Source organism: Haematobia irritans, chromosome 3, assembly GCF_050003625.1.
Source record: "Haematobia irritans isolate KBUSLIRL chromosome 3, ASM5000362v1, whole genome shotgun sequence".
Classification (NCBI taxonomy): domain Eukaryota; kingdom Metazoa; phylum Arthropoda; class Insecta; order Diptera; family Muscidae; genus Haematobia; species Haematobia irritans.
In genome coordinates this window covers 62,648,379-62,661,228 of record NC_134399.1, presented here as the reverse complement: position 1 = coordinate 62,661,228, position 12,850 = coordinate 62,648,379, and the positions used below count along the sequence as shown (strand labels likewise).

Here is a 12,850-nt window from a genome sequence, read left to right as displayed (position 1 = left end):
CCAAAGAGATCATCTGATAATGTACACCTTCCATCCCAAAATGTACACCTTCCACCGTAACGGCCGTTGATCGATCCCCGTATGAATTCATCGACTGTGGTGCCAAAATAAATACCGAATATTATCGCGAAAAAAATTCAAAAGACATTGTCTTTTGTTGTTCGTACAAACAAAAAGTTTCGAATGCGTATCTCTATCACAAATGCATGTCGTTCTAACGACATTATTAAAGCCCTAGACAGATAAACATTCGGCTGCAGACCCAGGGCATTCCAACAGGACTCAGTTAATCACTTAAATAGGGGGTTCCTTGCTTCATTTATACCCCACAATGATCGCAAAAATCTCAAATCTTATTCCGTTGGACTTTTGTGTGTGGGGCATATTGGAGAAGAGTAAGTTCGGTTGGGTTAGGTATAATGTAGACACCGGTTAATTGTCATTTTCAGTTAACCGCGAAATCCGGATTTTGATCATAGGTAAAACGGTTTTCTGTATTTCTATGAAATGTTGATCTACTTCATCATATTTTTCTTCCAATGTTTTTGTGGAGAGATGCAGAAGATAACAACCAATTGACTACTTACAATAATTTTTCACTACACTCAAAAAAAAGTGAACTCTCTATTTCACTAGAGCCAATTTAACTTTATTTTAGTTCATGGAATTATTATGTTTGGAGAAAGTTTTCTTTACTCTAATATTTTTTTGTGTACGTTACTTAAATTAACTAACCCCGAGGGAAAAAATATACTCAACTGAAGCATAAAGATCAACTAAATTCGTGTCTTCCACAAAATAGTTCAGAATTTCTTTAAATTTGTAAATTTTACCAAAAATGCGTCCATCATAAACTTCGTATGTCACTAAAGACATTCTTGCAATTTTGAACTTCAAGTTTTTCCTTCAAACTGTAAAATTTTCTTTAACAAGTGAAAAAACTTAGTTATGTCAAATAAATTTTCTTGAATTTGTCGGAAAATATTAACTTATTTTTATGACATCGGCGTGATTCCAACGTTTGTAATACTGTTTAGTTAAAATTTTCTACAAATATTCAAAATTTTCTAAAATTAACCGAAAGTCTTCTTTCTGGTGGGTTCACTGTGTACGTAGCACAAAATAATCTTTGACTACACCACTCGACGATTTCGCAAATGTTCTTTCGAAAGGATATTTTTGTTAAACGAAATTCATTTCTTTGAGAGCAAATAAGCCCGTAGCGTTGTGACGATTGTCCCATTTTGGTCCGACATCTACCTTTCCTAGTAAAGGAGTATTTTCATTGTCATGTTTCAAAAAAAAAATATATATTGTTTGCAAAGGGAGCAACTTGACGTCATTTGTTGCGGCTTTGCTTTTTTAAATAAAATAAGTTTTTAACCGGTAAACTGGTTTGGAAAGCCCTCTATTTCAGGCTCACTTAGACTATTCAGTCCATTATGTTACCATATGTGATGAACTTCTCTCTTATCACTGAGTGCTGCCCAATTCCATGTTTAGCTCAATGACAAGGGACCTCCGTTTTATGGCCTTCTACATTGCGGTAAAACTACTTACAAGCTTTGAAACACTCAGAAATGTCATTTTAGTGTCCGTTCGAAACTAGGATTGAACCCACGACCCTTTGTATACAAGGCAGGAATGCTAACCGGTGGCTCCCATGTAGGAAAGTAAGGATGGCAATAAAAAAATACAATTTCCCCCTCGCCGTAAATGGGCAAAAATTAGTGTCTAAGGTACACAGAAAAATATATTTTTGTCTTCAATCACGAAATTAATTGAACCAATTAATTTTTATCAATCACCAAAGTCAATTAAAAAACTAATTGATCCAATTAATTTTGTGATTGATTTTTGTTTCAATTAAAAATTTTTTTGAACCAATGAAATTTTTAATTGTATATTTTTTAAAATCCAATTAAAATTTTACGAGCTTGAAAAATTTTGTTGATATTTCTTTCTTCTATACAGATTCTAATATTTAATTATATTTCCAATATTTTTGGTTTTGCACAGTAAATTCCCAATAAACACAAACGTTTGAAAAATGCTAAATTTCAACAACCCAATAAACACAAACGTTTGAAAAATACTAAAATTCAATAATTGTTCAAACATTTTTTCAAAGGATTAGGGTAATATTCAAGTTGAGAAATTGTTGAGAAAATCGCGTTCTCAACAAAAAACAGACGTTACCCTCAACAGTAAAATTCAACACAATAACAATAATTTCTCAATTGTAATCCTCAAATTGAAATGCATCGCTACTCAATAATTTCTCAAACATTTTTCAACGTGAGAAAAATAAAAAATTAGCATTGTTGCGAATCCTTTCAAACACAATTTGTATGAAAGTCAATCCTAGTTCTAACTGAAAGTCAATACTAAATTTCTAGGGATTTTGTAAATTTTATTATTTTTTTCGTTAACAAATATAATAATCTTAAAAATAACATTAATAATATATAAAAATAATAATATAATACCAATCAAAATGTAATTATCTTATTAAACGTATTAATAAATAAAACTATGAATACAACTTTAAATATCTTAAACATTTTTACATGTATAATTCCATTTCCTCCATAATGTTGGTGTCAAATAACTATTAATTAATATGCTGGCAATTTGAAATAATTACTATCGAGGAACTTGCTGGCTTGTGTGTTAGAATAGCAGCAAGAGGAAATCCAGCAAGAGGAAATCACAAAATATCAACCTGATGACGGGATGTAAATTAATGTAATGCACATTTTCATCCAGAAGTTATTGATATAGGAATTGTTGCACTTTGTTTTAATTGGTTGCACTTTGTAAGTTTTCTGAAAACTTTTCTTTGTTGTTTCCTTCATTGGTTTTTCATCGGCCAACATCTTCCAAGAATATACCATCCAATGATATTAGTTTTCTGCAAAACAATCGAGTTTTGTGATTTCCATTATGTTTTCATTTCACTTTTTATTTTGACTTACCAATTTGTATTTCTTCCAACTGACCACGTACTTCGTGATTTCCTCAAGAACGTTGGTGTTACAAAATTGTTGTTATTAAAATACTGGCAATTTTCAGGAACTTGATGACCAGATAATTGGAATAAATTTCCAGCAATTTCAATTCACAAAATAACAAATTAAACCGATGATGCGATGTAAATTAAACTATCGATGTGATGCGAATTATCATCCAGTAGTTGTTGATATGGATAAGCACAAATACCAAGTTTTTTTGGTTGCACTTTGATTTATGGAAACTTTCTCTTCTCGATAAGCCACTACCATTGTTCATCGGCCAGCCTCCTAATGTGTCCAAGAATCAGCATCCAAATATTTTAGTCTTCTGCAAAGAGATTTGAGTTTAGTGACTTCCTTAAAGTTCTCATTTCGTGTTTTAGTTTTACTTACCAATTATTATAAGCATTTTCAATTGATATTAAAAAATTTCCACATTTTTGTATTTCTTCCACGAACTTTGTTGTCCAAAGTAGTATTGAAAACCATGTGGTTTTTTCGTTGCATTTCAGGGTAGTGTTTTGTCAAAGTTTTCTCCAATTATCTTCAACACATTTTCAAAGTTTTCGTCAACATTTTGCCAAATTGGTTGTAATTCGCAAACAACTTGAAGATGTATTGAAGATGAGCTTTTTCAAGTCAAGTTGAATTTATGTTGAAAATTATATTTACCCTCAAACTGAAGAGGTGTTGCATTTGAAAAACGCTCATCCTGTGTTTATTGGGAACACATTTTTTCGAAGGATTAGGGTAATATTCAAGTTGAGAAATTGTTGAGAAAATCGCGTTCTCAACAAAAAACAGACATTACCCTCAACAGTAAAATTCGATACAATAGCAATAATTTCTCAAGTGTTATCCTCATATTGAAATGCATCGCTACTCAACAATTTCTCAAACAATTTTCGATGCGAGTCAAATTAAAAATTAACATTGTTGCAAATACTTTTCAACCAAAATTTGTATAAATCATATCGCCACTTCTAATTGAATGCCAAAGCCAAAATTCTATGAATTTTGTATAATTTATTCATTTTCGTCAAAATAAAATATATAATAATACACTACAATACTAATTGAAAAATAAATATCTTATTAAACATATCAACAAATAAGAACAAAACAACAAAACTTTAAATATCTTAAACATTATTTGTAAACACTTTTGCATAGATAATTCGATTTCCTTCCTGTTTGTGTCATAAAACTGCATTGAAATTAATTAATATGCGGGCAATTTGAAATTAGGAACGTGATGGACCGCGTGTTAGCATAGATTTCCAGCAGAAGGAATTCAAGGAATGCACATTTTCATCCAGAAGTTAATGATATGGAATAATATCAAGTTTTTAACAATTTTAATTGGTTGCACTTTGAAATCTTTCTGGAAACTTTTTCTGAAAAGCCATTCATTTTTCATCGGACAGCTTCATAATGTTTGCAAGAATGTAGCATCCAAAGATTTTAGTTTTCTGCAAAAATATTTAAAGTTAGTGACTTCTCTAAAATGTTGATTTAATTTTTCATATTGACTTACCAATTATTATAAACTATTTGAAACAGTTCCAGTTAATCGTCCAACATTTTTTCATCGGTCAGCTTTTTAATGTTTTCAAGAACGTAGAATCCATAATTTTAGTTTTCGGTAAAGAGATATACATTTAGTGACTTCCTTAAAAGTTTATTTCATTTTTACACCCTCCATCATAGGATGGGGGGGTATATTAACTTTGTCATTCCGTTTGTAACACATCGAAATATTGCTCTAAGACCCCATAAAGTATATATTCTGGGTCGTGGTGAAATTCTGAGTCGATCTGAGCCTGTCCGTCCGTCCGTCCGTCTGTTGAAATCACGCTAACTTCCGAACGAAACCAGCTATCGACTTGAAACTTGGCACAAGTAGTTGTTATTGATCTAGGTCGGATGGTATTGAAAATGGGCCATATCGGTCCACTTTTACGTATAGCCTCCATATACACGGACCCCCAAATTTGGCTTGCGAGGCCTCTAAGAGAAGCAAATTTCATCCGATCCGGCTGAAATTTGGTACATGGTGTTAGTATATGGTCTCTAACAACCATGCAAAAATTGGTCCACATCGGTCCATAATTATATATAGCCCCCATATAAACCGATCCCGCGATATGGCTTGCGAGGCCTCTAAGAGAAGCAAATTTCATCCGATCCGGCTGAAATTTGGTACATGGTGTAAGTATATGGTCTCTAACATCCATGCAAAAATTGGTCCACATCGGTCTATAATTATATATAGCCCCCATATAAACCGATCCCCCGATTTGGCTAGCGAGGCCTCTAAGAGAAGCAAATTTCATCCGATCCGGCTGAAATTCGGTACAGGGTGTTAGTATATGGTCTCTAACAACCATGCAAAAATTGGTCCACATCGGTCTATAATTATATATAGCCCCCCCATATAAACCGATCCCCCGATTTGGCTTGCGAGGCCTCTAAGAGAAGCAAATTTCATCCGATCCGGCTGAAATTGGGTACATGGTAGAGGTGTGCACGTGAGTAATAGTTTACTCACGCTCACGCACAGTCACCACTGAAAAATCATACTGATGCACACTCACGCACGATATTTTTAGGTAGGACTCACGCTCACGCACACTCACGAAAATAAAATTTGTACTCACGCACGAAAACGTCGTGACTCACGAAAAATACCGTGACTCACGAAAAATATCGTGACCCACGAAAAATATCGTGACTCACGAATAATTTTATGATTCATTTACCTTACCGAAGTGTCTGAAAACATGAGCATTATTAAAATCGAGAGTGTTATTAAACTCTTAACATCCCAGGTGTCACTAAAATTGTAATTGAATTTAACTCTTAAGCGTTTTATATTGGTGAGCAGGAATATTTTCGTGAGTGTAATTCGTTACTCACGAAGATATTATTTTCGTGACTCACGCTCTCGCACGACATTTTGGTTTGTTAATCACGCTCACGCACACTCACGATGTTGTCATGAGCGTGACTCACGACTCACGCACGAATCACGAAAATTTTCGTGAGTCACGACAATTTCGTGTCACGTGCACACCTCTAGTACATGGTGGTAGTACAACCATGCAAAAATTGGTCCACATCGGTCCATAATTATATATAGCCCACATATAAACCGATCCCCCGATTTGGCTTGCGAGGCCTCTAAGAGAAGCAAATTTCATCCGATCCGGCTTAAATTTGGTACATGGTCTCTAACAACCATGCAAAAATTGGTCCACATCGGTCCATAATTATATATAGCCCCCATATAAACCGATCACCAGATTTGACCTCCGGAGCCTCTTGGAAGGCCAAAATTCATCTGATTCAGTTGAAATTTGGTACGTGGTGTTAATATATGGCCTCAAACTCGTATATGATATTTAACAACCATGCCAAAAGTTGTCCATATCAGCCCATAATCATATATAGCCCCATATAAACCGATCCCGAGATTTGGTTTTGGAGCCTCTTGGAGGAGCAAATTTCATCCGAGTGAGTTGAAATTTGGTACATTGTGCTAGTATATGGTCGTTAACATATTTAATATTTCAATTCTGGCTCTCTACGTACCGTGCAAAAAGTCCATATCGATTCGTAATTATTTGTAAACTTAACTATACATAACTTTTTTGTCTAATATATACCACGTATGGACTAACTCACAATTTAGAAAACGATGATAAGAAGTTTTAAGATACCACAACCCAAGTATTTCGATTGTGGATGACAGTCTTTCGTAGAAGTTTGTAAGCAATCCATGGTGGAGGGTACATAAGATTCGGCCTGGCCGAACTTACGGCCGTATATACTTGTTTATTTACACTTACCTATTATTATAAACTATTTGGAGCAAATTCAGTTATTTGTCTAAAATTTTCCATTTTTTTTATTTCTTCCACTTGACCACGAACTTCGTTGCACAAAGAAGTATTAACAACCACATGGTTTTTGCGTTGCGTTTTTAGGGTAGTGTTTTGTAAAAGTTTTCTCATATTATCTTCAACACCTGTTCAATGATTTCGTCAACATTTTGGCAAATTGAATGTAATTCGCAACTAATTTGAAGATGTATTAAAGATGAGCTGTTTCAAGTCAACATTTACCCTCAAACTGAAAAGTTGTTGCATTTGAAAAACGCTCACCCTGTGTTTATTGGGTTGCAAACAAAATATACCGCAAAAAAGGCACTTGTGTTTATCCTTTAAAGTAAGATTACCGTTGATGTCTATGGTTGAAGATTTATCTGGATGACATCTACCACATTCTTCATCTCCAACCTGCTAACCAGAAGAATCTCTAAGAGAGTCTGTAGGTAGTAACCTCTTCTACTCCTTTCCTCACTTTGACTTATATACTTTCCAATTTTGTCATTCTTCATCGTCTTTGGATTTTGCTTGCACTCTTCCTCTCGATTGTTGTCTTGATGAATTCAGCGATTTCTTGGAATTTGTAAAAAAAACTTAACATACATATATTAACCGCTTAATAAAAATTGCAAATGCTTCAATAAACATTAAACTTGGTTTCATTGTCAATGTGGATGTTTTCTAGTCTTTTGTGGGTTTATGTCCTTCACATATTTTACAAAGTTAAGCTACATTCATGCATTAAATGCCTTAAATATCCTTCAATATATAGCAAGGGTGCTTCTGAACAATTGATACAAAATAATTGTACACCGAAAAAATATCATCAATACTTTTGTTAAATAAATTTTTTTAATTGAAAAAATATGCAAATAAATAAATTTATCAAAACAAAAATTTATCATATAATTTTTTTGAATCAACTAAATGTTTAATTAAATATATTAATAGCTTTACTGCCATGATTCACATTTCTTAAGATAAGATATTGACCATACAATAAAGAATAGAATACAAGTAAAAAATATTTTTGGTCTGTGTATGAGGACTAAAACATTGTCAATTTGCATTAGTAACGAAAATAATTTCAAATATAGGTTAATTAAGTAAATAACCAAAACAAGGGAAGTCGTTTATGTTCTCATAAAAAACCATTAATATTGAAAATAATTTTGCTCTTTTGTCCGTTGCTATGTTCGCTAATACCAGGTTAATTGCTCCTTTGTCTTTGTTTAACTAAAATTCTATCACTACGATAATTACAAGTTATTCTACAAAGAATCCCTCTTTTTCTCATTTACAATTTCTGGATGAAAATTAATAATTTCTATACATCTATTTCGATGGTCATGGTTTAATTATTAAGCTTTTGTTGTAGTTTTTTATCTTAAATTAAATATCTACAACACAAATGAAGTTCTTTTTCAGATATTTCGTTTTCAAATACACAATTCCAAGAATTCAATATAGAATGTTTTATTGCTACCATTTAGACTATTATAATGTATCCTCCATTGAAAGAGGAAAATATAAATAAATTTCCAAAGAAAAGCGGTGTGTATTCTTAAGATGGGCTAAGTCGCCACCTTGTTACTGACATATTAATTAAAACTTAGTTGAGAAAAGCTCTAATAACCTCGTAGAATCGTTACATGCGTATGAAAAGACATTTCTTTGGAAATATCAATTATAAAAAAGACAGAAAATGGTTTGCTAAAAAAAAAGAATATATGAAAAGAGATGGAGTATCATAAAAAAATAAAATTTTGACATAATTTTCTATAGAAATAAAATATTGACATAATTTTCTTATAATTTTGAGAACATTTTCTATAGAAAACAATTTTCAAATTTAAAGAAAATGTTTTCTTTTTTTATTTTCTAAAGAAATAAAAAATTTGACAATATTTTGATATCAAAATCAAAACTTAAAAAAACTTACAAAGAAATTTTTGACAACATTTTCTATAGAAATCAAAACTTTGAAAAAAAAATATATTATAATTCAACACATTGACAAATTTCCAACGACAAATTGGCTTAAAAACTGTATGGTCCGCGGTTCGATTCTTCGTCCAGGCGAAAGGTAAAATTAAAAAAAATATATATACGAGTATATAAACGAATAATTTCTTCTACAATGTTTGTATTACAGAACTAAAAAAGATTGTGAAAGTGAGAAAGATGTGAGTAAAAATGCAATTAGCCAGAAAAATTCCAAGAATTTTGTTGTTATTCCGTATGAAATTGTTTCTACATCCTATAAAAGAATCAACGTTTATCACAAAAAGTATATACTTTTCTCCCAAACAAACTTCCTTATAGCGAAAAGCAAATGGCAAAACGATATTTGTTTGTCTAAAATTTCGTTTGGGAGGAACGAAATATTCTTTTGCGTACATCTTAAGAAAAACCCAAGTTTGGGAAACGTGTATCGAAAATGTTGTTCTTTAGTTAGAGTTTTTTAACTTTGTTTGAAAATTTCAAACTTTTATCACTAAAAAATTTTTTTGTTGCAAAATTCTTACTTTTGGAATAAAAAAAATATATGTTTGCATCTTAAATTTTTAGCACATTATTTTTAAGTGCACGCTCACAAAAAATCGTTTCTGTAACATATACTCCCAAACATATTTTGCTTCAAGCATATACATTTTTGGGTATTGCCCAAACATTTATATGTTTGATCTCTACCAATATATAATATGTTTGAAAGCATATTGGTCTAAACAATATATGTTTGGGTAGTCTAAGTTCCAAACATTTTGTATTTTTGCATCCAAATTCAATAATGTTGTCTTCCAAAAAACAATATGTTATTATGTGACCATATAATATGTTTGGAAGCATTTTGCACCCAAAAATATTATATGCTTCAAAAAAAATTCTCCCAAACAATATTGTGCTCAAAATTTTATTTATTTATTTATATATTTACAATCATAATGTATTATGAAAATAAACAGGTAATATAGGTGCTAACAACATAGGTTTTCGACCTGAATGCTCAAAATTTTGTTTCTGCCCAATTGTATATTCCCCGACATCTTTCTCACTTCCACGAGATTTTTTAGTTCTTAGCACCTTTTTCTGTAATACAAACATTGTAGAAGAAATTATTAAATTTTATGATTTTTTTTATTTTAATTTTACCTTTTGCCGGACGGGGATTCGAACAGCGGACCACATAGTTTGTAAGGATCAAAGAAGTAGCTGATCAATTGCCCAAGGAAAAATAAAATGTTAATTTTGTAATAACAAGCAACAACCGCCAACTTAATTCAATATCGCTCCCTGTTAAATAGCGCTCCAAGCTACTAAACACATATATGTTTATAGGCTATTTCTAAATTAATATATGTTTGCATCCAAGCATATTATATTTACAAACATTTTATGTCCCAAACATAATATGTTCTAACATATTAACATATATGTCCCAAACATGTTATGCTAGTTTATGAACATTATATGCTTGCACGCAAAAATATTGTGTTCCAAACATATAATGTTTATAGCCAAACATATGAAAAACAGTCTTTTTCATCCGTGTGTAAGCTTATAATGTTCGTAAACTAGTATACGATGTTTGGGACGTACATGTTAATATGTTGGAATATATAATGTTTGGGACATTATATTTTTTAAATATAATATCTCTGGATGTAAATATATATTAATTTGGAAATTTTATATAAACATATATATGTTTAGAAACGTCAGAGAGAGAGAGAGAGAGAGAGAGAGAGGGCAATAAAGAATAGAGGAAAAAATAAAGTTTAATTACAACAAATAAAAATGTATGTTGCTGAGTACACGTTCATGATTGCTTATCGACTTACATATTTTATATATAAATAAATATTTGGAGTGTAAATTCAAATACATACATTCCAAACACGGACGAAAAAAACTGTTTTTCATATGTTTGGGTGTAAAAACTATATGTTTGGAACTCAAATTTTTTTACATAATATTTTTAAGTGCAAGCATATAATGTTTGTAAACTAGCATAATATGTTTGGGACATATATGTTACGACATATTATGTTTGGGACATAAAATGTTTGTAAATATAATATGCTTAGATGCAGACATATATTAATTTAGAAATAGCCTATAAACATATATGTGTTTAGAAAGAGAGACCTAGAGAGTATGCCGCAAGTAAAATAATGGAAGTAACCAATTGACGCCTTAAAAATATATCCACACAAGGAAAATTTCATTAAAATTTTTTTCTACAAGTGTATGTCCTAAGGTGAAACATAATATGTTTGAACAATACAAACAATATTTTGTTTGGACCAATCATAAAAATATATATGCTTGAAGCAAAATGTGTTTGGGGTATATGTTACAGAGGGTGTAGCTATTCCAATGTTAAACATTTTTTTATGGAACAGTTTTTGACAGGGCTGTGGAGTCGGAGTCTGAAGATTTTACTGGAGTCGGAGCCGGAGTCGTATAAATTTTGCTCGACTCCGACTCCGGCGAAACAAAATTTGAAAAACACTTCATATCTTTGTAACAAAAGAAATATTTCGACAAATTAGATTCGATTGGGGTTTTTAATCGAACAACGAAGTACTGGATTTCAGGCCATTTAAAGTGTATTTATATGGGTGAAATTTCACGGTGATATAAAGAGTAGGTTTTACTAGAGTATGGGCTGAATTGATCAATGTTTTTTTTTTCCATTTTTAACATATTAAACTATTAATCTTTAAGCCTATATATACTCTTGATAAAGGTACAATTTTAAGGCAATATAACAGTAGAGCTTAACGTTCTGAATTTTTGGCAGCCATGTTGAGTTCGAAGATGGGTCCTACCGAACAATTTTGTGATGTAGCACGTACATATAAACTCATCTCCGATTTGTTTTAAGAAATTTTTCCCTGTCTAAAATTTTCATAAGATTTGTCAGAAATTTTGAGTTATTCGAGATCCATAAATAAATGGGCAAATTTCGCGTCGGCCCAGATTTTGTATATGGAGATAATTATTTGAGAAATTGCCATGTATACCCGATGTCCTTGGAAGCTGTAATTTTAAATAAAACCTCTGCCAACGTACCATCTGTGGCGGTATTTTGGGAGAAAGTTTGTTTCATCAAAGCCACTCGAAATTCTTTACATTAAATTAATGGCCTCTAATGTCCATAACTGATAGACCATTTATAAATGTCCAGCTATTCCTGTCATCTGTTGTATGCTAGTGGTTATTTAAAATTCCGCCCGTCCTAATATAGGACAGTTTATGTTTGTTTTATATATCCGACACATTACATTTTTTAACATCTAAACTTTCTATCTGATTAGCCCGACATTTTGATTTTTGTGTATTTTTCTTTTTTATATAGATTTGTTTTTTATAAAATGCCTGTACAGATTAATATCAGGATTTTACTTCTTAAACCTCTGGAAGCCTAATTATTTTTTGAAGTTTTTGTTTTTATAAATACATATTCTGGAGATTGTTGTTATCTACCCATATTTTGATGTGGTCTCTATATAGTCTTGTGTCGTATTTTAATTTCTTGGCCTGACATTAAAATGTAGAGTTCTTTACATCCCTAAATCGAGTCGTATCAAAATTTAAGATTAGAGTTCTTTGGGACATATAAACACATATGGCAAAATGGAATACTTATATCGGTCTATTTTTGGAACACTACACCTTAAAATTACAATTGGAATACTGTTAAAATGGTACTTAGGTACACCACCTGGAGTCGACTCCGGAGTCGAGGCTAATAAGAAATGCTGGAGTCGGAGCCGGAGTCGAGCAAAATTGACTCGACTCCACAGCCCTGGTTTTTGAGATATCCCGTTATTTTTAGTTTTTCGGCCTTTTTTTCACTAAACAAATCATATCTCGAGCTAGAAATGTCGGGTTATATCGTTGTTGGTACTTGAATGCAAGGTATTGAGATGACGAACA

At 31.8% G+C, this 12,850-nt stretch overlaps 1 protein-coding gene across 1 annotated transcript in view; it reads left to right on the top strand.

Annotated features, from left to right (window-relative positions):
• Window positions 1-12,850, top strand: part of Vav (Vav guanine nucleotide exchange factor) — a 169,217-nt gene that overhangs the window by 55,661 nt on the left and 100,706 nt on the right. The gene's annotated exons all lie outside the window — the stretch shown is intronic.